At 38.6% G+C, this 22,601-nt stretch overlaps 1 protein-coding gene across 1 annotated transcript in view; it reads right to left on the bottom strand.

Moving 5' to 3' along the window:
- The window catches only part of UCHL3 (ubiquitin C-terminal hydrolase L3), a 114,449-nt gene that overhangs the window by 89,171 nt on the left and 2,677 nt on the right, over nt 1-22,601 (bottom strand). The window lies entirely within an intron of this gene.

A 22,601-nucleotide genomic window follows, 5' to 3' on the forward strand; every position in this document is an offset into this window, starting at 1 on the left:
GCCCTATCTTGAGTTCTTTATATAAATGAGTTAATCTGGTAGCACTAATTATTGTGTTAGATGGTTTCCATTGAATTTAAATTTATAAACCAGTTATTAAACTATTTATAGAACCACAGCAAAGAATACTCTATGGCATTGCTTAGAAATAAAAAAATAAATCACCAGAATAGACTAGGTGGTCTAGAAACTGAGCCAGCCACTTGGGACAGGGATGTATCTCAGTTGGGTGGGGAAATGTGATTTATTTAATAAATTATACTAGCACTGACAACATAGGCAAAAATGAATTCCAGATGGATTAATGCCTTTAAAATATAAAAACTAGAAGTTTTATAGAATATTTATGTTCATTAAGGCTGAGGCAGGTAGCAGCTCCATAGCTATAACATACAACACATATTTGAAATACAAGAACTAAAAAATTATATTTGGAGAAAAACGGGCCACTAAAGACAAATGTTAGTTGATATATAAGCTAGTCTTGGTCTGGAGAAAAAATTGCTTTAAATATTTCAAGTAGGAAGAGATTTTACACAAGAAATGAGATGCTCACTAACCTGTTAGACTGAAGGAAAAAGTCACCAAAAATTCTTGCTGGCTTTTAGAAATCCAGTGGTGCAGGAATGTCGGGGAAAACCACAGCCAATAATCTCTGCAAAATGCAGGACATACTTGGGGGCCACTGTGTGTGCCATTTTCGCCAACTGTCAACATGTGTAATGAAATAAAGGCTGCTTGCTTGCTTTGCCCTTCCTGGTTGCACAGCGAGAATGCTGCTTTTTGGTGGAAGTTAAACCAGGACCCTGCTGACTATCAGTTTCTACTCTTTTCTCTGAGGGGAGATTTCAAAAAGCAAATATGGTGCCAAATATTATTACTCTGTTGAAGAAATAGGAGTTCTTATGGTCATTACACAAAGTGATGACACACAATATAGAAATTTCATAGTCCAGAAATAAATCCTTTGAAATAAAGTTACGGTACATAAAGATATTGGCAAAATTGGTGGAATGTCATCCATTTCTTCTGTTTGGGCCCCACAGGAAGACTCATTTTCCAGCCTTCCTTGCAGTAAGGTAAGGACTTCATGACTGGGCTATAGCCAGTGAAATCTGGGCAGAAGCATCCTAAGCCATATCCAGTTTGCATCAAATCCCTTTCATCTTCTGGGCAGCAGACATATGAGAAAATGCTCAAAATCACTAGTCATCAGGGAAATGTAAATCAAAATCACAATGAGGTATCACCTTACACATGTCAGATTGGCTAAAATCAAAAGACAAGGAATAACAAGTGACAAAGATGTGGTGAAAAAGGAGCCTCATACACTGTTGGTAGGAATGCAAATTGGGAAGGCCACTGTGGAAAACAGTATGGAAATTCCTCAAAAAATTTAAAATAGGAACACCACATGGTCCAATGATTTCACTCCTGGGTATTCACCCAAAGAAAATGAAAACACTAATTTGAAAACATGTACCCATATGTTTATTGCAAGATTGTTTACGGTAAAGATACGGAAGCAACCCAAGGGTCCATCAATAGAGGAATGGATAAGTAAGATGTGGTGTGTACACACACCCACATGAATATGCAGCCATAAAAAGGAGACTTTGCCATTTATGACAATGTGGATAGACCTAGAGGATATTATGCTAAATGAAGTAAATCAGATTAAGACAGACAAATATATCATTTCACTCGTGTGGAATCTAAAAAGCAAACAACAGCAGAATCAGACCTGTGAATACAGGGAAAAATCTGATGGTTGCCAGAGAGGAAGGGAGTTGGGGGGTGGATGGGCAAAATGGGTGAAGATGCCTGGAAGATACAGGCTTCCAGTTACAGAATGAATAACAAATGTGTAGTGTTTAGAAGCAGGATTATTTGTGAAGTGCCTCCCCCAACCAGGATAGACAAACGTGAAATATGTCATAGGCCTAGCAATGCTTTAGAAATGGTGAGCCCAGTTGGGTCTAACATTTTGGCTAACACTGCTACAAGATACATGTCTTATACCTTTGTTTCCTCTTCTGATCTTCCGTGTTGGAAATTTATATCTTCTTCACACTGTTGGCATTTCCACAGGTCCCCTATGTGAATCCATTTTGTTTCTTTCTCCTCTGGCGGGAAGCACACTGCTAAGAGGGGCCCAGGTCCACTGCCTGTTGCTGCCCACCTGTGGTACTCAGAACCCATCTGCTTAAAGAATTATCCAGATGGTCATTCATGCTTACCAGCTGCCCAGAGATATACCCTATTACCCACCCTATGGATAGTAGCATATTAATGATTCTGGGATTCTGAGAAGCCCAAATCCCCTTTCCCTCCCTTTTCTATCTTGTAGGGTACCAACTTCATTGTACCCCCAGAAATCAGAGTAGAAACCAATCTGGGTAAATACAACATACTTACCTTCCCAGACTGTGCACAGGGTCTCTCCCTGTCCCACCCACCCAAGTTCACTCTTCCCTCTCCATTTGCAGTGGTTATGCAGAGTCCCAAAGTGAGGTCCTGGCTCAGACACTGTAGTAATGGATCTGATTAGAATACATTTAAACTGCATGTGGAAATTTAACTTTTGCATTTGAAAGACAAGGGCTTTTTTTTTCATAATACAGTTTTATACTATGTTCATTGCAAATGTCTCCTTTGACTTTTTATAAGTTTAATGAGTTCACTGGGATGGCCTGACAGTTAATCACTGTAATAACTTTTCCATGGGAAAATGTGTTTCAAGTTTTAAACACTTGGTTTTAAATGTAAACTTTTGGGAAAAAGAAAACTTATTCTTAAGTCAAAAAGATATTAATGAGCTTTTAGTTTCCAAAAGGGAATAAATTGCCCTTGAACTCATCAAACCCCCAGTGTTTTCATATATTCAGCTACTGAGACGAGTTAACTTAAGTATCAGATTTATGAGAAAAGAAGGCAAAATAGCCACATTTGTTTAAAGGAATTGAAACTTCCAACATACTGCCTTGATTTTAAAAGTGCTTTGCCCCTAGAATTCTCAGTCTTTCATTCTCATTTTCCTGTATTAACTGTTTACCTTTTTTTTTTCACTATTTTTTTTTTCAGATGTTATTGATTCAGTACTCCTTTTCTTCCTTCCAGTATGGCTCATCTGAAAAGTTTTGAAATGTCTGGCAACAATACAAGCAATAAAAGAGAAAAACACTGAGGAAGTTAGAACACATTAAAAATGCAAGTAGGGGCGCCAGGGCGGCTCATTTGGTTAAGCATCTGACTCCTGATTTCAGCTCAGGTCATGATCTCGGGGTCCCGAGATTGAGCCCTGTGTCAGGCTCCATACCGGATGTGGAACCTGCCTAAGATTCTCTGGCTCCCTTGCCCCTGCCCCTTCCCCACACTTGTGCATGCTCTCTCTCTATAAATAAATAAATAAATAAATAAATATGCGTCAGAAAATACAATAGCTAAAATGAGCTCAGTGCAGAGAAACATGTATAGGATACATTCTTGTACAGTAGATGAGATTGGGTTGCAATTTAACTGTTAGTTTTCTAAAGTTAAAAAAAAAAACAAAAACCTAAAACCCTCAAGCAGTCGTTAAGAGTCACTGTAATATAAAAGCAAAAGGTAAGCCTAATTAAGCCAAAGAGATCTGAATTTTGCCCAGAGTTCCTGCCTAATACAGGACTACAATGACTCAGATGTCATTTTGGATAACATCCTGACAACAACTGAAATATAATTTCCTACCAATGCTTTGTAATATTGGTTATACCACTATAATCAAAATCACAAGTTACAATTATAATCAATTGTGGTAGATTTTTTTGTTTGATAGAATTCCTAAAATTTTCATTAGTAGTGCACTTAGAAGTCATTTCCTATCTTGAGATGCTAACAACTAATCCTCAAATTAAGTGATTCTTGTAGATGTAGATTAGGAGATTGTGTTGGGAGTCCTCAAGACCATTCTGAGTTTTGGAAAGTCTTCAGAACTCACAGGACTCAGCATGTAGTCATACACATGGTTACAATTTATTATAGTGAAAGGATAAAAAGCATAACCAGCAAACAGAAAAGGTCCATGGGGCTCAGTACCAGATAAACCAGATGTAAGCTTCTAAGATTCCTTTTCCAGTGGAGTCACACAAGGTGTGCTTAATTTCTCAAGAAAAATGCTGTGACGAATAGGAAATGTTGCCAACAGGAAAGTTCACTAGAGACTGAACACCCAAGGTTTTCACTGGGGTCTGATCATACAGAAACCCTCTGTCTGGCATATACCCAAGTTTCGGATTCATAGAGGAAAAGCAGGGGTTTGCAGAAATTATATTGTTTGTACAAACAATTTAGATACTGTGAGCCACTTATATGGGTTAATAGTAGGAACATTCCAGAAATCCATGTTCCCAGCTGCCAGCTAAGGGCGGACTTTTTAGGTAAGGACTTAAGCTTTTTAAGTTAGAACTTTATGTTAACTTTTTCTGCACCCGGATGATTAAACTTAATTAAAAATTCTGGAGATAACTTACTAAATAGTTTCTTATATATTGTCTAAAGAAAGAACCTACTTGTGTTAGTACTAGTTCATTCGTATTAATTTCATTAAATCTCATGTAATGAATGATGTCAGTGTAAATTTAGCCTATATACCCTACTAAACTGATTAAGAATTCATGGATTAAGAAACTTCAGAATTTAAGTATTACGTGTTTTTAAATTTGAGTAAGAAACTTCTTACGTGTGAAATTGGTTAAATGGAATTATATAATTTCGTATATCATTCTCAAACAAGAGTACTGATTTTACTCGGGCCTTTTTTTGATTAGGGGAATATTCCATCTATGGATTTAACCAACATTTCATAGCATGAAGAAATACTAAATATAACAGATTGCATAGCTTGATTAACTTGATTTTGATTTATGTTCTTTTGAATTACAACTGCCCTCAGAGAAAGTAGCTATTAAGCTTTGGCTAGTTACAATTTCAGCATATGAAGAACACTGATTAAGGAAAGGCACGAGATATTTTTGATGTTTTCTTCCGGAAGGATTAAGTTTATGGTTTTAGGCCTTATGTTCAACTCTTTAATCCATTATGAGTTCAATTTTGTGATGGTTTAAGACACTGGTTCAGGGGCTCCTGGGTGGCTCAGTAGGTTACCTTTAGCTCAGGTCAGGATCTCAGGGTCCTGGGATAGAGCCTCGCATCAGGCTCTTTGCTCAGCGGGGAGTCTGCTTCCCTCTCTCTCTGCCTACTTGTGATCTCTCTCTCTCTGTCAAATTTAAAAAAAAAAAAAAAAAAAGACACTGGTTCAGTTTTTTTTTTTTTTTTTTTTAAGATTTTTATTTATTTATTTGACAGAGAGAGAGAGAGATCACAAGTAGGCAGAGAGGTAGGAAGAGAGAGAAGGGGAAGCAGGCTCCCTGATGAGCAGAGAGAATCCCAGGACCCTGGGACCATGACCCGAACTGAAGACAGAGGCCTCAACCCACTGAGCCACTCAGGCGCCCCAAGACATTGGTTCAGTTCTTTTCTTTTAATGTGACTGTCCAGTTTTCCCAGTACCATTTATTGAACAGACAGTCCTTCCCATTGTATATTCTTGCCTGTGTTGTATATTAATTGACCATATATGTGTGGGTTTATTTCTGGGCTTCCTATTCTGTTCCATTGATCTATGTGCTATATTTATGCTAATATCATACTGTTTTGATTACTACAGCTTTATAGTACAGTTTGAAATCAGGGAACATGATGCCTCCAATTTTGTTCTTTCTCAATATTGTTTTGATGAAGGGTCTTTTGTGGTTCCACACCAAATTTTAGGATTGTTCTATTTCTGTGGAAAATGCCATTGAAATTTTGATTTAAAAAAATTGCACTGAATCTATAGATTGCTTTGGCTAGTATATACATTTTAATGATGTTAATTATTCTAATCCATGAGCATAGAATATCATCCCATTTATTTATGTCTTCTTCAAATTTTTTCATTAATGTCTTATAGTTCTCAGTGTATCAATCTATCACCTCCTTGGATAAATTTATCCCTAGGTATTTGATTCTTTTTGATACAATTGCAAATGTGATTGTTTTCTTAACTTCTCTTTCTGACAGTTCATTATTAATGCATAAAAACCCAACAGGGTTTTGGTTTTATTTGTATATTACTTTTGTGTCCTACAAGTTTACTGAACTCTTTTGTTAGTTTTTTTTTTGAGTTTTCTTTTTTTAGTTTTAAATAGAGAGAGAGAGAATGAGCAAGGGATTGGTAGAGGGAGAGGGAGAATCAAGATCCCTGCTGAGCTGGGAGCCTGATGTGGGGCTCTACTCCAGGACCCTGGAGCTGAAAGCAGAAGCTTAAGGATCATGACCTGAGCTGAAAGCAGAAGCTTAACTGACTGAGCCACCTAGGCACCCTGTCTTTTTCTAGTTTTAACAGTTTTTTTGATGGAGTCTTTAGGATTTTCTGTATACGATACCATGTCATCTGCAAATAGTGACAGTTTCACTTATTTCCTCCTAATTTCGATGCCTTTTATTTCTTTTTCTCGTGTACTTGCTCTAGCTAGGACTTCCATACTGCCATGTTGTCTTCAGATTACATTTACACATATGTATGTTTTATACCAAATAATCTTTGTTTCCTCTCTCCTTACTCCCACCTTGCTTCTCTCTTTCTCTCCGGATATCTTTTACTGGTAAAATTTGTATTTTTGCTTGGATGTCTGTTGTATACTAATACCTTTATACCATACCTTTAGTAACTTTCTATTTGTTCTCTACTATGAGAAATAATTGAAATTGGCCAACTACCTCTTCTTTCTTCCTTCTCTTTCTGTCTCCCAGCATCTGATGTGAAGTAATATCCTCTTATTTCTAGGGAATAGCTATAAGGTAATCAGGTAGCTTATTCTACTTTTCATATGTTCTCCCCATCTCACACCTACTCTTCCTATGTTTGATCGTTGTAGTCTACTTTATTAGATCATGTGACCAATAACATATTATATTCTCTCCTTTATGTCATTATTTAGTCTTAGTTCCATAGGTCAAGATATTGAAGTCTGTCCAGCCATTTTGGTGGTTCGAAGCTCATTCTCTAGTAGATAATCTTAGAAAGGGGCAGTAAACAGTATTTCTTTCGTTCATGAATGTTTATAAGTGTTTGTCTATAGTCTTTATTCTTGAATATGTTTGCACGGTACAAAACCCTTAGGTCATTTTTTCTTGCCTTGAGTGTGTTAAGTATCGCACTCTATTATTATCTTCAACCCATAAAGGGTTGAGGTAGAAAGATCTGGCAATTAATATTCTTTCTCTCGTAAGTGATTAGCTGTTGGTGTTTGCCTTGATACAATAGAATATTTAAAGATTTCCTTTAAAATTCATTTGTTGTGGGGCAGCTGGGTGGCTCAGTGGGTTAAAGCTTCTGCCTTCCGCTTGGGGATGGAGCCAGGCATCGGGCTCTCTGCTCAGCAGGGAGCCTGCTTCCTCCTCTCTCTCTGCCTGCCTCTCTACTTGTGATCTCTGTCTGTCAAATAAATAAATAAAATATTTTAAAAAATTCATTTGTTTTACTAGAATAATTCTTGGCATTGGCCATTTTGGTGTCAGTGTTTCCAGGTATGCTTTTCAGTATATTTTACAGGTTTTTCTGTTTTGTTTCTTTCCTTCAAAATTTTTTTCTTAGATTATTTTGTTCTGTTCTGTTGCTCTGGTTGTCTCCCTGGGGTACTTCTGGCATACATATGTAGGAACGTATCCTTTATCTGTCACTTTCTCTCAAAACCGATTTACCTCCTTCTTCATTTCTTTTTGATTTTTAACATTTTTCTCTTCTTAAACTTCGATTTCTGCTAAAACATTATTTGTTACTGTTATATGCTCTTGTGTTTCTTGTTTATGCTTCCTTAACATTTTTTAAAATTTTTGTTCTGAGTTCCCTCATTTTTTACCTCACAAAAACCTTTTGTTTTATTAAACAGAGCACATTTACATACGAGGAAAACGCCTAGGCCCAAATAACAGAAGCTACCAAGGCTATAATGAATGCTTGCCTCCTGCTTAGTAAATCAAAAAAGCAGAGACTTACAGGGGCTTAAGTTACTCACTCTGGTCCTTGTGCTCTCCAAGCAATTGAAATTTCCTAGAGGCCAAGCTGGAAGTTCCAGGCAAGGCTTTTATAGGGGCTTATGCTTGAGCACAAAGGAGACAGCACAAAGGAAAAAGTCCTTCCTGCTGGCTCTCCAGACCAAGGCAAGGGAAAATTTTTACAGAGACTGAGGTGGGAAAGGAGGGGTGTCTAAGCATGTAGGGGCAGGGAGGTACAGGAAGTTGGCACACCGGTTCAGCGGACAGAACACGTTTCGCCAATGTCTCATTAGTATGTTAAATCCCCACCCCTGGGTGTGATTTTTAGTATTATAATGAGGGAACAAGTCAGTGAAACGTCAGCCGTGGAATCTGCCTTGGTGCAGACTGGTTTGGTTTGGTCTTTACCAGTCTTTGTAGTGGAGTCCCTCATTTGGTAAGCATCCCCCTTTAAGTTTTACTTAAAACTCTCTAAAATATCTGGAGCTAGAGAATAGGGAGAAGACTACGTAAGTCATACAACCATTGTCAGAACCCCTCTACCTCTGGCTCAAAAGTTGTATTGTTGGGTCCCCAATGTTGGGGCCCCCAATAATGGGTCTGTGATTAAAGGAGCGAGAATGATACAAAGCGAAGGTCAAGCAAAGCTTTATTTCGTGCCAAGTATCAAGAATCACACCGAACATTCGGGGCTGTGCCTCTTACAGAGAGGGTGACCTCTCTCTGCTTCACAGACTAGTTTTTAAGGGCAAAGGCCATGTGGTTGGGCCTGGCCACGCACAGGTGGCCAACGAAATTGTAACACACAGAGAAAGCTGCATAGTCATGTTAGGTCACACATAAGTGACCAATTGAATTACAATTTATCCTAGTAGATATTTTAAGCAGCCTATCACCTTGATCAGAATTGGTGCCCAAAAGGTGCCCAAAGGGCAGGGCCCAAACTCCTTGGTAACTAGGGAGAGAGTATGCGCCACCGCACTGATCGGATGTCTCCACCTGGCCTGACCCACCCTTATATTTGGGCTTTGTACCCTGGAACTTGTTTTCAAGTAAGTCCCCTGGGGGAAGGGGGGACAGGGACAGTTTAAATTTTACTGCAAAAACAAAAAAATGACTATTTAATCCAAGATGGAATCCTCTGGCTAAATAGGCCTTTACAGTATTACTTCTAGAACTGGAGGCGTGTTCCTGTTTGTTCAAGTGCATTTTCTCCCTATGTTAATGGTTAGGACAAAGGCAATAGCTACAGAAGAGGTATTCCACTGGTAAATATAGAACTATATCAGAACAAAGAGGGGGGTGACATAGAAAATTTTGTCTTTCCAAATATCAGTTGCTTTCGTAATATAGTCATATGCAGTGAAGAAAACTTTACCTCCCACAGGCTTAATCCAAAAACTTTCTGTTGCTATTCATACCAAACAAGGCTCACCATTCTTCTGGCATCATTCCTGAACTAAGAGATCCAGCTGGCATTTTAGGGTATTGGAAAACTTCATTTTGTGACCTCCATTATGGATTTCAACACTGCTGGCTATTGGCTCAGACAGGTGGGCCTCCTGATCAATTCAGACTTCAGCAGTTTTGTCTTAAGGGAACATTCTTTTGCACCTCATCCTTTACTAGAAGGAAGTCCTGATTCCTGCAATGAACAGTCATTGGAAGCTATAGTAAGAGGGCAGTACTTCCCGCACTCAGTGCCTGGTCTTACCTTCACCACCTTGTTGAGCATGTGTTTTGCTTCTCGTAGGTCGTAATAAGGTCATTTCTGGCTCAGAAGACTTTTAAACGTGTTTGCTTCAAGTTGGGCATTTAAATTTCCTTCTGCTGCACAATCTGCATTTTTTTCCTTTCATGATATTCTGTTACAGTCAGTCTTTTTGTTTACACAAGAGAACCTTTCAAATGTTTTGCATTTTCTTGGCCTTTGTCACTTTTCCTTCTGCTTTCCCATTGTTTTCTTGTTCAGTGAAAGCTATCACGCCTAATCTGCTTTTGTGTGTCCACATTGCTGAGGGCCATGCAAAGCCTGAGAGTTGGCTCAAGCTGATCTTTGGTGGGAAAAGATTTAGCAAAAAAGAAATTTAGCAAAATTCTTGGCATCTTTGTTTAAAGCCCCAGATCCTGGGGCGCCTGGGTGGCTCAGTTGGTTACGTGTCCTACTCTTGATTTCGAACTGGGGTCATGATCTCAGGGTCATGGGATTAAGCCCAGCAACCAGCTCCGAGCTCAGCAGGAAGTCTGCTTGAGGATTCATCCTCTCTGTCTCTCCTGCTCCAACCCCCTCCACTGTCTCTATTTTTAGAATTTTATTTTATTTATTAATAAATAAAACTTTAAAAAGACAAATAAAATAAAACCTCAGGTTCTTGCTTGGCAGTTTTTGAGTTTTTCTAATGCTAATTTATGTGCTTAATTTTAATGGCTTTTATACTTTTGTTAAAAAATTTTTAGCTTATTTTGAAATATTAGATTTTACAGTTTCCCAATTTGTTGGCATGTCTTCGTGAAGTGTTTTCATCATAGTGTGTGGGGATTTTATCCTGCCCCTTATTCCTTTTCTTCTTACAATAATTTTGCATGAAATCTGGCTGCAATTCTTTTTTACTGCTTATTTTGAACATGAAGTAAGTTTTCCCACACTTTTTAAATGGGGGAGGTCCAAAAAGATAGATTTTCCTTTATTCCATGAATCTTTCTGTTGTTTTTGCAAAGCAACAAGAAAGGAAAAAAAAAAAGAAGAAGAAGAGGAAGAAATAGATCTCTTTCAGAGATCTACCTCTCATTGCCCCCCCCCCCCCTTAAGGAAAACAATGGATCACTTAACAAAGGAGAATTACTTTAAAACAGGGACTATCACAATGAGTAGCTGAGAAAGCAGTGGAATTTTAATAAAATGTATGTATGGAGTTTAATAATCTGAAGTAGAGATGACTAATTCTTCTCTAGATTTATACCCATAACCCTGAAAAAAAATGGCCTTGTCTAAATAACCTAACCTTTTGTCTAAAAAACCTAACACACATTAGAGCAAATTGATGCAAAAACTTAAGAACTAAACCAGAAGCAGTCCCACCACTTCTCAGGGTATTTTTAACCCTTCAGCCATTGTTTTTTTTCTTTCTTTCATCCCTTCCCTTCACCCATTTGCTTAAAAATGAATTCTCTAGGCCACCTTTTCCACTGTTTTCTCTTAAGTAATCTCACTACTAGATAATCCGTTATTTTCGCCAAGTTCTCTATGAAGCTAAATTTTGTGGAGAACTGATTTAAAAGTCCCTAGAGTTTGTTTAAAAAATGCATTGTAGGGGCGCCTGGGTGGCTCAGTGTGTTAAGCCGCTGCCTTCAGCTCAGGTCATGATCTCAGGGTCCTGGGATCGAGTCCAGCATCGGGCTCTCTGCTCAGCAGGGAGCCTGCTTCCCTTCCTCTCTCTCTGCCTGCCTCTCTGCCTACTTATGCTCTCTATCTGTCAAATAAATAAATAAAATCTTTTAAAAAAATGCATTGTATAATATTATCTATTGGTTAGGTAATGACTCCAAATCAACATATAGTTCATTTAATCTTCTGTTCAATTTCATGTTGGGTTGTAGTATTTATCCTTATACAGATTTGGCAGTTCTTCTGATTGTGTAACAAACTCACTTGTCTTATGACTATTTTCTCCTGTAGGGGAGTGCTAGGTTTTCTGTGTTATGTCCTAATAGGGTTTCCTTGTTGCCATGGGCTAAGGTCAGAGTGCTGTAGATTTTGAAGTAGGATCTCTTCTTGGAGGGAGAAGTCCTTTCCACCATCAGCCACATGGAAGACTGAAGAGGCTAAGCTGTTGGGAGGCTAGAGCAGGGGCTTACAGTCAGGCTTCTGGGGCCCTTGCTTCCCTGCCCAAAGATGGCTCAATTTCTGTGAGAAGGAACTATGTAGACAGTGAAGTAGTTCTATCTTACTTCATACATCTCATGCTCAGTTTACTCCTTTGAAGACTGGTGGGTGCCTTGATGGTTGTTTCAGTATCTGGGCAGCCAGGTGTCAGAACTGTAGTGAGCTTTAAGAAATGTCCTCAAGATGGAATGATGAAACACTGTCCAGGTGGGGAGACACCTGGACAGTGGAACACCTGGACACCTGTCCACTGTGGAAGGCTGTGGACTCTCGGGAGCCATCATTTTTCAAATCTGCTGGAGCACTGCCAAGAAAATAGGGGCACTTGGGTGGCTCAGTTGTTAAGCGCCTGCCTTCAGCTCAGGTCATGATCCCAGGGTCCTGGGATCAAGCCCCACATCAGGCTCCCTGCTCCACAGGAAACCTGCTTCTCCCTCTCCCACTCCCCCTGCTTGTGCTCCCTCTCTCACTCTCTCTCTGTCAAATAAATAAATAAACTCTTAAAAAAAGAAAAAAAAAAAAGAAAGAAAAGAATGGAGAAAATAAATATTAAAGTTTGTGACCTAGAGTTTTAAGTTTTAAGGAACAGGTAAAGGTGCCAGAAGATCTGATTCAATACTGAGGCCCAGGATGGGGAGTGCATGTGGGTCAACCCCTTTCATGAGCCTCCACACATACAGCAGAGGCTGGCAGGTGCTTCAAGAGGCTTTCCTCTGAAGCGTCTTTCCAGAACATGAAACTATTTCATCAACTTTTTTCATTCTTTTCGGTGGCTCCAATATACCTTTATTTCCATCAGATGATCCCATCTTTCATTTCACAGAGAAAAAAGAAGTCATCTGATGGAAGTTTCTCCAGTTCTTCATACAACATCTTCCAAATATGCTGTATCCACCTTATTTCCTTTTCTTGGCTTTTCTGATGGAAGAGATACCCCACCTCTTGTCTTAGGATAATTTCTTCAGCTGGCTTCTGGATTAAATGCCTTTCTGTCTTGTCAAGGAATATACTCATTTATTTAATAAATACTTAACTGAGCATCTACTTTTTAACAAACACCATGCTCCATCCATTCTCTCTTTTGTAGAGTCAGCTGGTCTCACACTATTGCCTCTTTGCCAATAGCCTTTAGCCATGCTCAATGCTCTCCCAGTGAAAAACCAACCAGGCCAAAAAAAGTCTTTCGCCGTAACTCCTTCCTTAGCTACTAGCTTGTTGTTCTCCTCTACACAGCCAAACATCTCTAAAACATTGTCTGTACTCGGTGTTTTCATGTCTGCCTATCTTATTCAGTCTGCAACACACAGATTTCTAGCTACTGCTCTCATGGCTCCCAGTCAAAGTGCTTTCATTGTGGTCACCAATAACCAGCTTGTGGCTGAGATGCATGGAACCACTTCAGTTCTCACTTTGATCTGTAGGCAGCATTTAAACATGTGGACCACTTCTTTCACGAGGTTTCTATAATACCACATTCTCCCTAGTGTCTGGTTCATCCTTCTCCGTCTTTTTGCAGGCTACATTTTGGTCTGTATTTCTCTTAAATGTTGATGTTCCTCAGGGTTTCCTGGGCAATCTTTCCTTTGTCAGCACGTTATGGTTGATGTGATCAGCTTCTAAGACTGTAATTATCATCCATATCATGTAGGAAAGATACTTGCCATTGTGTTGACATGAAGATGTGAGACTCTCAAAGACTGTTTTGTTTAAATAGGTCTATAAGGAGAAGGCCAAAATAAATGGCCTGATTAGCAATCTATCTCATGCCAATTAAATACCAGTGGAGTGACAAAAGAAAGTTCCTAGGTTTATAGTAGGACCTTAGTCATCCCAGTGCTGGGTATATTTTACAATGTAGATGTGTAGAGGCAATTTTCACAATGAATTTTCACGCAGAACTGATGTAGTGCAAAAATACAGTACCATAACAAAATGGAAAACAAAACTTTACGGTATCTATTGCCTTGAGTTAATGTTCCATTCCAAAGAAGAGGATGACGATAATCCTTTTATAATTAAAAAGTAGACTATCACGAAAGAGGTTCTTTTTGTCCTTCTCAGTGAACTGTCCAGTGACTAATATTTATAAGGGACAGAACCTGTATATGCAAATTGAACGTGACCTTCTTCCCACCTGGCTCATGCTACATATTCTTTGTGGGTTTATGATATGTGATTTATCAGTATTATTAAATCTTCTCCTTTACCTTAACACCTGTGTTATTCTCTACTTATCTAGATACATTGTCTGCCCTTATCTCCTTTGCTTTATGCCCTGGAATATTGTCCTTTGAAAAATGTATCACCTGTGCTCTTTTGGCTTTTCCAGTGGGAGATACACCAGCAGGAGATGTAACACAGGAGGACAGCAAGGTCGGGGTGTTTCTTCGCTGCTCCTGTCCTGCTCTGTGTTGTATCTTTGGCAGTATCTGTGTCCCTCTCCAGTGAAAGGTTCTTCTGGGCCATGCCTCCCATGAAGTTCCATTAACAATTTTTTACTCTTGATTTTTTGGTTCTAGGTGTCATAACAGTTTCCCATTGTTGCAAGTCTCTCAAATCCCTCGATACTGTGTTTTTTTTTCCATCATATCTTCCCATACCTTTGCAATCCTGCCACTGAAGTTTTTTTAAAAGATTTTATTTGTTTTTTTGACAGAGTCACAGTGAGAGAGGGAACATACACGGGGGAGTGGGAGAGGGAGAAGAGGTTTCCCGCGGAGCAGGGAGCCTGATGCGGGGCTTGATCCTAGGACCCTGGGATCATGACCTGAGCCAAAGGCAGACGCCCAACAACTGAGCCACCCAGGCACCCCTGATTCAAGTATTAACTTGAACTCATTTAGGATGATTTTTTTTTTCTTTCCAAGAACCTGACTGATAAGACAATGTTGTAAAATTAGCCCAGTGCCTTGCACTCTCAAAAGCACTTGTGTCAACAATTCTCTCTTTCTATTTAGGATTCTCATTGAATAATGTGATGTGGGGTCCTAAGATTTCACTTATACTTCATTCAAGGCTGAAAGCTTATATTCCTACTTCTGTATTTTTACTATGTACTAAAGACTCACAGACTTATACATTTAGCCCATAAATGTCTCCTAAGATTCAGAACTATATGTTCAACTCTTTTTTTTTTTTTTTTTTTTTTAAAGATTTTATTTATTTATTTGACAGAGAGAAATCACAAGTACACTGAGAGGCAGGCAGAGAGAGAGAGAGGGAAGCAGGCTCCCTGCCGAGCAGAGAGCCCGATGCGGGACTCGATCCCAGGACCCCGAGATCATGACCCGAGCCGAAGGCAGCGGCCTAACCCACTGAGCCACCCAGGCGCCCTATATGTTCAACTCTTCTGACTCGTCTGCTCTGATATCCCACAGTTACATAAAATTCCAAATGCTCGATTCCATTGTATCTCCTTACATGTCCTTTGAACAACTTCTCAGCCTGTTCCTGTCTGTGTTAAGTTAGGGGTCCAGGAACCTCTTTACAATTTGAACAGTCACGGTCCCTATGAGTCTAGCCTGGCAGTACTTTTGTTAATACAATTCCCTTAAGAACTCTGGGGGCCTTCTATATTTGAGATCAAAGCCCACTCTATGCTCTAGAAGTCAAGCCACAATTGTTTTCAAAACAGTTTTCTCCTTTGAGACTTATTTATTGCTACTTTGGTATCAGGCTTCTGTGAGACTTATCTTTGTGCTTTCAAAATGCCATTTGGTTTAGCTGAGAAAGAAAGCACCAATTTAAATTCCTTAGAAACCTTAAAAAAGTGTCCTAGGGCCAAACCTTTGATTTGACCTTTATCCTTTATCCTTAGGCCATATCTTAATTTGAGAACCTTATTTGCTTAAGAAACTGTAAATAAGAGATAGTTTATATTCCAGACTGGCAGGTTCTAGCCTCTCAGTAGATCTACTTAAGACGTGACCCAAATAATTTCACTGCCAAAACAAGTCTTTTTTTTTTTTTTTTTTAAATATTTTATTGTTTTTATTTATTTGACACACAGAGAGAGAGAGATCACAAGTAGGCAGAGAGGCAGGTAGAGAGAGCGGGGGTAGCAGGCTTCCTGCTGAGCAGAGAGCCCCATGCAGGGCTGGATCCCAGGACCCTGAGATCATGACATAAGCCTAAGGCAGAGGCTTAACCCACTGAGCCACTCAGGCCCCCCTTCCTGCCAAAATAAGTCTTATGACCACACCTAAATTTAAGTGGGGGCAGAGAAGAGCTATCTTCCCAGGTGTCAGGATGCAGAGAGAATCAGATATTGGTAAATGGTAATGATACTCACTGCATAGTAAGATAAACATCACAAAAAAGTCACAAAGAAAATACTAAAGGCTCTTAGAGCAGGAGGTGATCACAATTAGGGTATCACATGATATAAAAGGCAATTCTTCTGTTTTTCTGTCCAGGAGGGAAAGTTAATTGCTTCACTTTCTTTTACCTTTAGGAAATGGTCTGCCGGGGTTCCAAATTCAGTCCAAGCTCCCAAGCAGGTTGAGTTGGTAGAACCAACTCACAAGATGTCCATTCTCTCCTTGTTCCACAGATAAGCCTAGATAACACCCACATCAGTGTAAATAATCCAGAGAATGATCCCAGACTGGTAGAAGAGACTCTTCACAACTAATCCTAGAGAAGAGGCCACAGCAAAAATGGGATATATCTCCTTAAAAAAAGAAGAAAAAAAAAGCCAGTACTACTAAACCCACATGATTGTCCTGAGGATCATTTGTACAGAGTAAGTACTCAACAAATGGTGGCTATTATTAATTCATTTTTAGATTCATACATAAAAATTTAAAAAAATGGCTGCTTCCAGAAAGAAAATGGGTTGCTGGGGAAAGGAGTAGAAGGAAGGCTTGTATTTTGCTATATTTATTTATTTATTTTTTGGTAATCTTATTATTATTTTTTATAACCTTATTTTTTTTTTTTTTTAAGAGAGAGAGTGAGCTGGAGATGGGGCAGGAGAGAATCTTCAAGCAGACTCCCTGCTGAGCGTAGAGCCCCACACAAGATTTGATCTCAGGACCCTGAGATCATTACCTGAGCCGAAATCAAGGGATGCTTAACCAACTGAGCCATTCAGGCACCCCTCTTTTTTGTAACTTCTAGAATTTTCTACCATCTACATATGTCATCTATTCCAAACAATAATGGGTGTTAAAAATACTACTTGTATAGGGACACCTGGGTGGCTCAGTGGGTTGAGCCTCTGCCTTCGGCTCAGGTCATGATCCCAGGGTCCTGGGATCAAGCCCCGCACTGGGCTCTCTGCTCAGTGGGGAGCTTTCTTCCCCCGCTCCCCCCACCTGCCTCTCTGCCTACTTGGGAATCTCTGTCTGTCAAATAAATAAATAAAATCTTAAAAAAAAATACTACTTATATATTTATTCCTTTTAATCCCTATTATATTAGAAGCTTGAAAGTTGCATCTTAAAATCATCAAGGAATATATGAAACAGTTCATCCATGAGAGACTTAAAATAGATTCCTTCTTAAGATTCTTAGGGCCCATTAGAAATAGTAAGTAAACAAGAAGTTTTCTTATAGGGAAACAGTTTTTTTGTGGTATCAATATAGTTTTGGTGGCAAAAACTCCACTAAGTTCAAGAGAAAATAGTCAATAATACCAATGTAAATCTACACAATTTTGAGCATAAATGTGAAATTTCATTCAGTGATAAAGGAGTGTTTAGTGGGGAAAATATCTAATCTTGCTACACTAATATCTTCACTCAAATATACAGTACTTCCCAACGTATGGCTGATTTCATATGCTTTATTGAGATGGAGCTCTTTGACTTGAGGGCATGCATAAAATAAATGTTCATTTTAATCCTGCTTCCTTTCACCTCTCAAATTGGTTTTATGACAACAGAGTTTTTTAGATCACTTGAGGCACTTCTGAATTATACAGTCAGACAAAAATAGGTATAGTAAAATTATCTCAGCCTTATGGTAGAAGAAAAATCTGTTTCCTCTGTAGAAATTTTTAACTTCTGAAACTGATTCTGTTCTTTGGCATTTGAGAGAGCTGTAAATCCATTCATTTGCCAGACATTTATTAATCACCTTCTGTTTGCAAAGCACTGTGCATTTGATTAGCAATCAGTTGCTATTCATTCCACTCATTTTCTATCACATTACTTTCATTGCCCACTTACTTTGTGCTTTAATTTCCTAATTTTTAGAAAAACAGCACTTTTATAATTCTTGTCATCCATTTATCTGTCAAGAGCATTAATGAGTAATGCCTATATTTGGGGTGTGGTCTGGTGTAAATGAATAGTTAATTTTTGTAAAGACATCTTAAACAATGTCAAAAGGCAGGTGTAATTTCTTTGAATATTCCATGAATGTTTGAAAAAAAAATCTGTATTCTCTCTTTTTGTTATGTTCAAAAAAGATAAATGATAAACTGGGAAAAACATACAAGATATATTTTGGACAAAATGTTACTATCCCTAATACCTTAATACAGGACAATTCTATAAGTTGAACCCTGGTTAAAAAAAAAGGCAAAAGATATGAACACCAAATCCTTCAGGGAGAAATACAGATGATTGATCAATAGACATGAAGAGACTATTATTTGTTATTCCCTTCTATTGTTTTCCCATTTTTTATTTTCCTAATTTCTAAACTTAACTCTATTACTTTCTCCCTTTATATTTCTTTGGGCTTCTCTATGACATTTTTTCCTATTTTTTTAAGTTGAGTTTTTGTTTATTTATGTTCATTCATTGTTTTTTTTTTTTTTTTTTAAGATTTTATTTGTCAGAGAGAGAGAGAGAAGTTAACACAAGCAGTGGGGAGTGGCAGGTGGTGGGAGAAGTGGGCTCCTGGCTGAGCTAGGAGCCCAATGCAGGACTCAATCCTAGGACTCTGGGATCATGACCTGAGCCGAAGGCAGTTGCTTAACAGACTGAGCCAATAAAAAAAAAAAATCCCCAATAAAATTTTTTTCAAAATTTTTGATTTTATTATTTATTTTAATCACTATATTTACCTATATTTGACAAGTTTTGACATTAAATTACTTTTATCATTTAATTTCATGTATTAAGGGGTGCCTGGCTGGCTTAGTACGTTTAGGGTCTGCCTTTGGCTTAGGTCATATTCTCAGGGTCCTAGGATTGAACCCCATGGACTGGTCTGGCTCCCTGGTCAGCAGGAGTCTGCTTCTCCCTTTTCCTCTGCACCTGTCCCCATTTGTCCTCTCTTTCTCAAATAAATAAAATCTTTAAAAAAATAATTCCATGTATTAAAATTTTCTTTTTAATCAGGAATATTGAATATTATATTTTTACTCTCCAGATGTAGTGATTTTTAGATCTATGTTTTTGGTTTTAATTTACCTTGAATAATCAGACAACATCTATATGATGTCAATTCTTTGGAATTTATGGGTTTCTTGTATGACACAGTGCATCGTCAATTTTTGTTTCTTCCACAGGTACTGTATAAAAATTTTGCATTTTCTATTAAGCAAATTTATAGATTTGATTATACTTAGTTTACTTAATCTCACTGTATCTGAGAATGATTTTTTTTTTTTTTAAGATTTTACTTATTTGACAGACAGAGATCACAAGTAGGCAGAGAGGCAGGCAGAGAGAGAGGGGGAAGCAGGGTCACTGCTGAGCAGAGAGCCTGATGCGGAGCTTGATCCCAGGATCATGACCTGAGTCAAAAGCAGAGGCTTTAACCCACTGAGCCATCCAGGCATCCCTGAGAATGATTTGTTAAAATCACCATAAAAAAATGTTGATGTATTTATTTTTCCTGTCGCTCTCTTAGTTGTTTTATATATTTGAAAGCAATTTCCTTAGTGCATGTGTTTAAAAAAATAATATCTTAGTGCTTTCCCTGGAAAATCTTTCTTTGTGACCTCCCCTTCATAAGCGTCAATTTCTATTTAATTGGATATTGAAACCACTACTCGGGCTTTCTTTTCATTCATTTGTGCCTGATACATTTTTTTCTATTTACTGTACAGTTTCTGTATGGTTGTGTTTTTGAAGTGATTCTGTAAGCAGCAGGTTCCTGGATCTTTAAGTTGTTATCTTTTGGTGGGTTAAACTAATAATTGCCATTTATTATAGTTACTATTTGGAGTTATTTTAGCCATACTATTTTAAGTTTTCTATTATCATACTCTAATTTTGTTTTCTTTTTTTCTCTTTCTTATTCCCTATTCTTTTCACTGGATGGATATATTAAAAAAAAAAAAAAGTTATACATTTGTATTTTGGTTTCCCAGTAGTTACCTCTTATTTATTTCTTCTTCATCTCCATTTCCCAAGGTTGGGAAAACTTTTTTAAGTTTCTAGAGCAGGAGAAAATGATATGGCGCACATACTCTAAACCGTTTGCCTTTGCCAGATCCTTAGCTTTTGGGACCTCAAGGCTAAGAATGGACTCTTTTGTTATCTGTATTTTGCTGTGTCATCCTTCCCCTGGAGCAGAGAAGATGCACTGCCTTGGCTGCCTGGGCTGAGGGAAGGTCCCAGGGAACCAAGGAACAATGGAGGAAAAACCGGATTATTATCTCAAAATCTTATTCAGTCACAAACACTTGTGCTTTCCTTGCCACCTCCACTCAGAGCTCCATTACAGTTGTTGGGAGGCATCCCGTTATTTTCTAGTACTTCATAGTTAGCTAGTAGATATATTTAGTATGTTTATGAAATAAGCTGATTATATCATTTGGTATATCCCTTCTGTGATATTAAAACTCTCTTTATAATCTTTGGTCTCTTCAATTTGAATTTGCTATTATTCAGTTCATTCATTCAGTCAACATTTATTAAGCACCTATTACATGTCAGCTACCTCGCTGGAGGAAAGTATGGAGCAGCAACAACAACAACAAAAGTAATCCTTCTCTCAAAATGCCCTCTTTGTAGTGGAGGGCACACAGACAAATCACCAGGTAATTACAGAGAATGCCTTAAGCGCTATAATCTTAAAAAGCGCAAAGAAGAGAGGGTCACTAACTGGGGAGATGAGCAACAGCTTCACAGAAGAGTGAGTTTTGAGTTGGGTCTTGAACGATGATGAATGGGTATTCAAGTAAGTAAGGACCGGTGGGGGAGGGGGAATTTCAGAGTTGGGGGGGGGGTGATAGGAAGAAGAGCAACTGGGAGAGGAAAGTGCCTACGAAGGCCCAGAGAGTGAGCAGCCATGTGGTTGTGGATGGAGACGCTGTCTGGGTAGAGGGAAGACAGGAGCCACAGATACAAAACCAGAAAGATTTGTGTTTTGAGCTTCAAAAAAATGTATCTTCATTTAGAGATTTTTTTTTAAAGATTTTATTTTTTTGTTAACATGACAGAGAGAGGGAGATCACAAGTAGGCAGAGAGGCAGGCAGAGAGAGAGGGGGAAGCAGCCTCCCCGCTGAGCAGAGAGCCTGACGTGGGACTCGATCTCAGGGTTCTGAGATCATGACCTGGGCCGAAGGCAGAGGCTTAACCCACTGAGCCACTCAGGTGCCCCTCATTTAGAGATTTTTAAGCAGAGAAGAAAAGTAGATGTTGGACGGGGACGCTGAATGGAAGAGAGAGAAAGAGAGAGTCAGAGAAATAAAGACAAGGGCTTAGCATCAAGGAGACAAGCTAAGACATTGCAACAAACCTTTCCAGGCTTACACCACCACACCAGCTCAGGCCCTTACAATTCTCTTGTGGTATACATTTTTAAACTAGGGTTTGACCAGGTCTTACCACTTCTAATTAACTGTGACACCACTGATTTAGATTGGGATGTTAAAAGAGCACTATTTTTTTGGTTTAATATAAGATGTCACTTTTGGGTATCACAGGCAGTGGTGCCTATAAGACTATTCAAGAGAGATTTCTTGCAGATTATTGGAAATATTTTTCTGAACATATTCTTTCACCGTTTATTGGGGATGGGGTGGGATTGAAAATGGAAGGGTTGGGGGTCAGAGGTTGATTTGTCCCTCCACCATTTAGTAAACATCATAGACTTGCGTATTCTTTGTAATTCCTACCGAACATTTTAAAATCATGTCTTGTCTTCTTATTGTTTTAAAAATTCAGTGATCAAATATATAATGGAGTACTTTTCATGTGCGTGCAATTCTGTAAGGTCCTACAGGTGTTACAATAGTGGTAAGAATAACTTACCATCTAGTTCCTGCATGTAATAAATCCAAATATATAAATGATAATAAAATAAGTTATATAAATATACTATAGTATAATAATTTTATTGAACAGGATAAGATTAACAATAGGGTAGCAAACAACTCCATAATCCCAGTGATTTAACAGAACCAGAAAGTTTATTTTTCACTCATAAGCAGTGTGCTGTGGGCCCAGGAGATTCTTCAGGACAGCTGTCCTCCTTGCATTGACTCAGCTTTCTGAGCTTTGATTACAAGCAACCTCTTTATGGACATGTTTCCCTGATGACCACTGGAGGGGAACAGTGGGCTGGAGTGACAACTACTGGCAATTTAACGCTTCTACTTAAGATGTGACCCAAGTTACTTCACTGCCAAAACAAGTCTTATGACCCATGCCTAAATTTAAGGGGGCAGAGAAGAGCTATCTTCCCGGTATCAGGATGCAAAGATCAGAGATTGGTAGACAATAATAACAC

The sequence above is a fragment of the Mustela lutreola genome, chromosome 13 (genome assembly GCF_030435805.1).
Source record: "Mustela lutreola isolate mMusLut2 chromosome 13, mMusLut2.pri, whole genome shotgun sequence".
In the NCBI taxonomy this organism is placed as follows: domain Eukaryota; kingdom Metazoa; phylum Chordata; class Mammalia; order Carnivora; family Mustelidae; genus Mustela; species Mustela lutreola.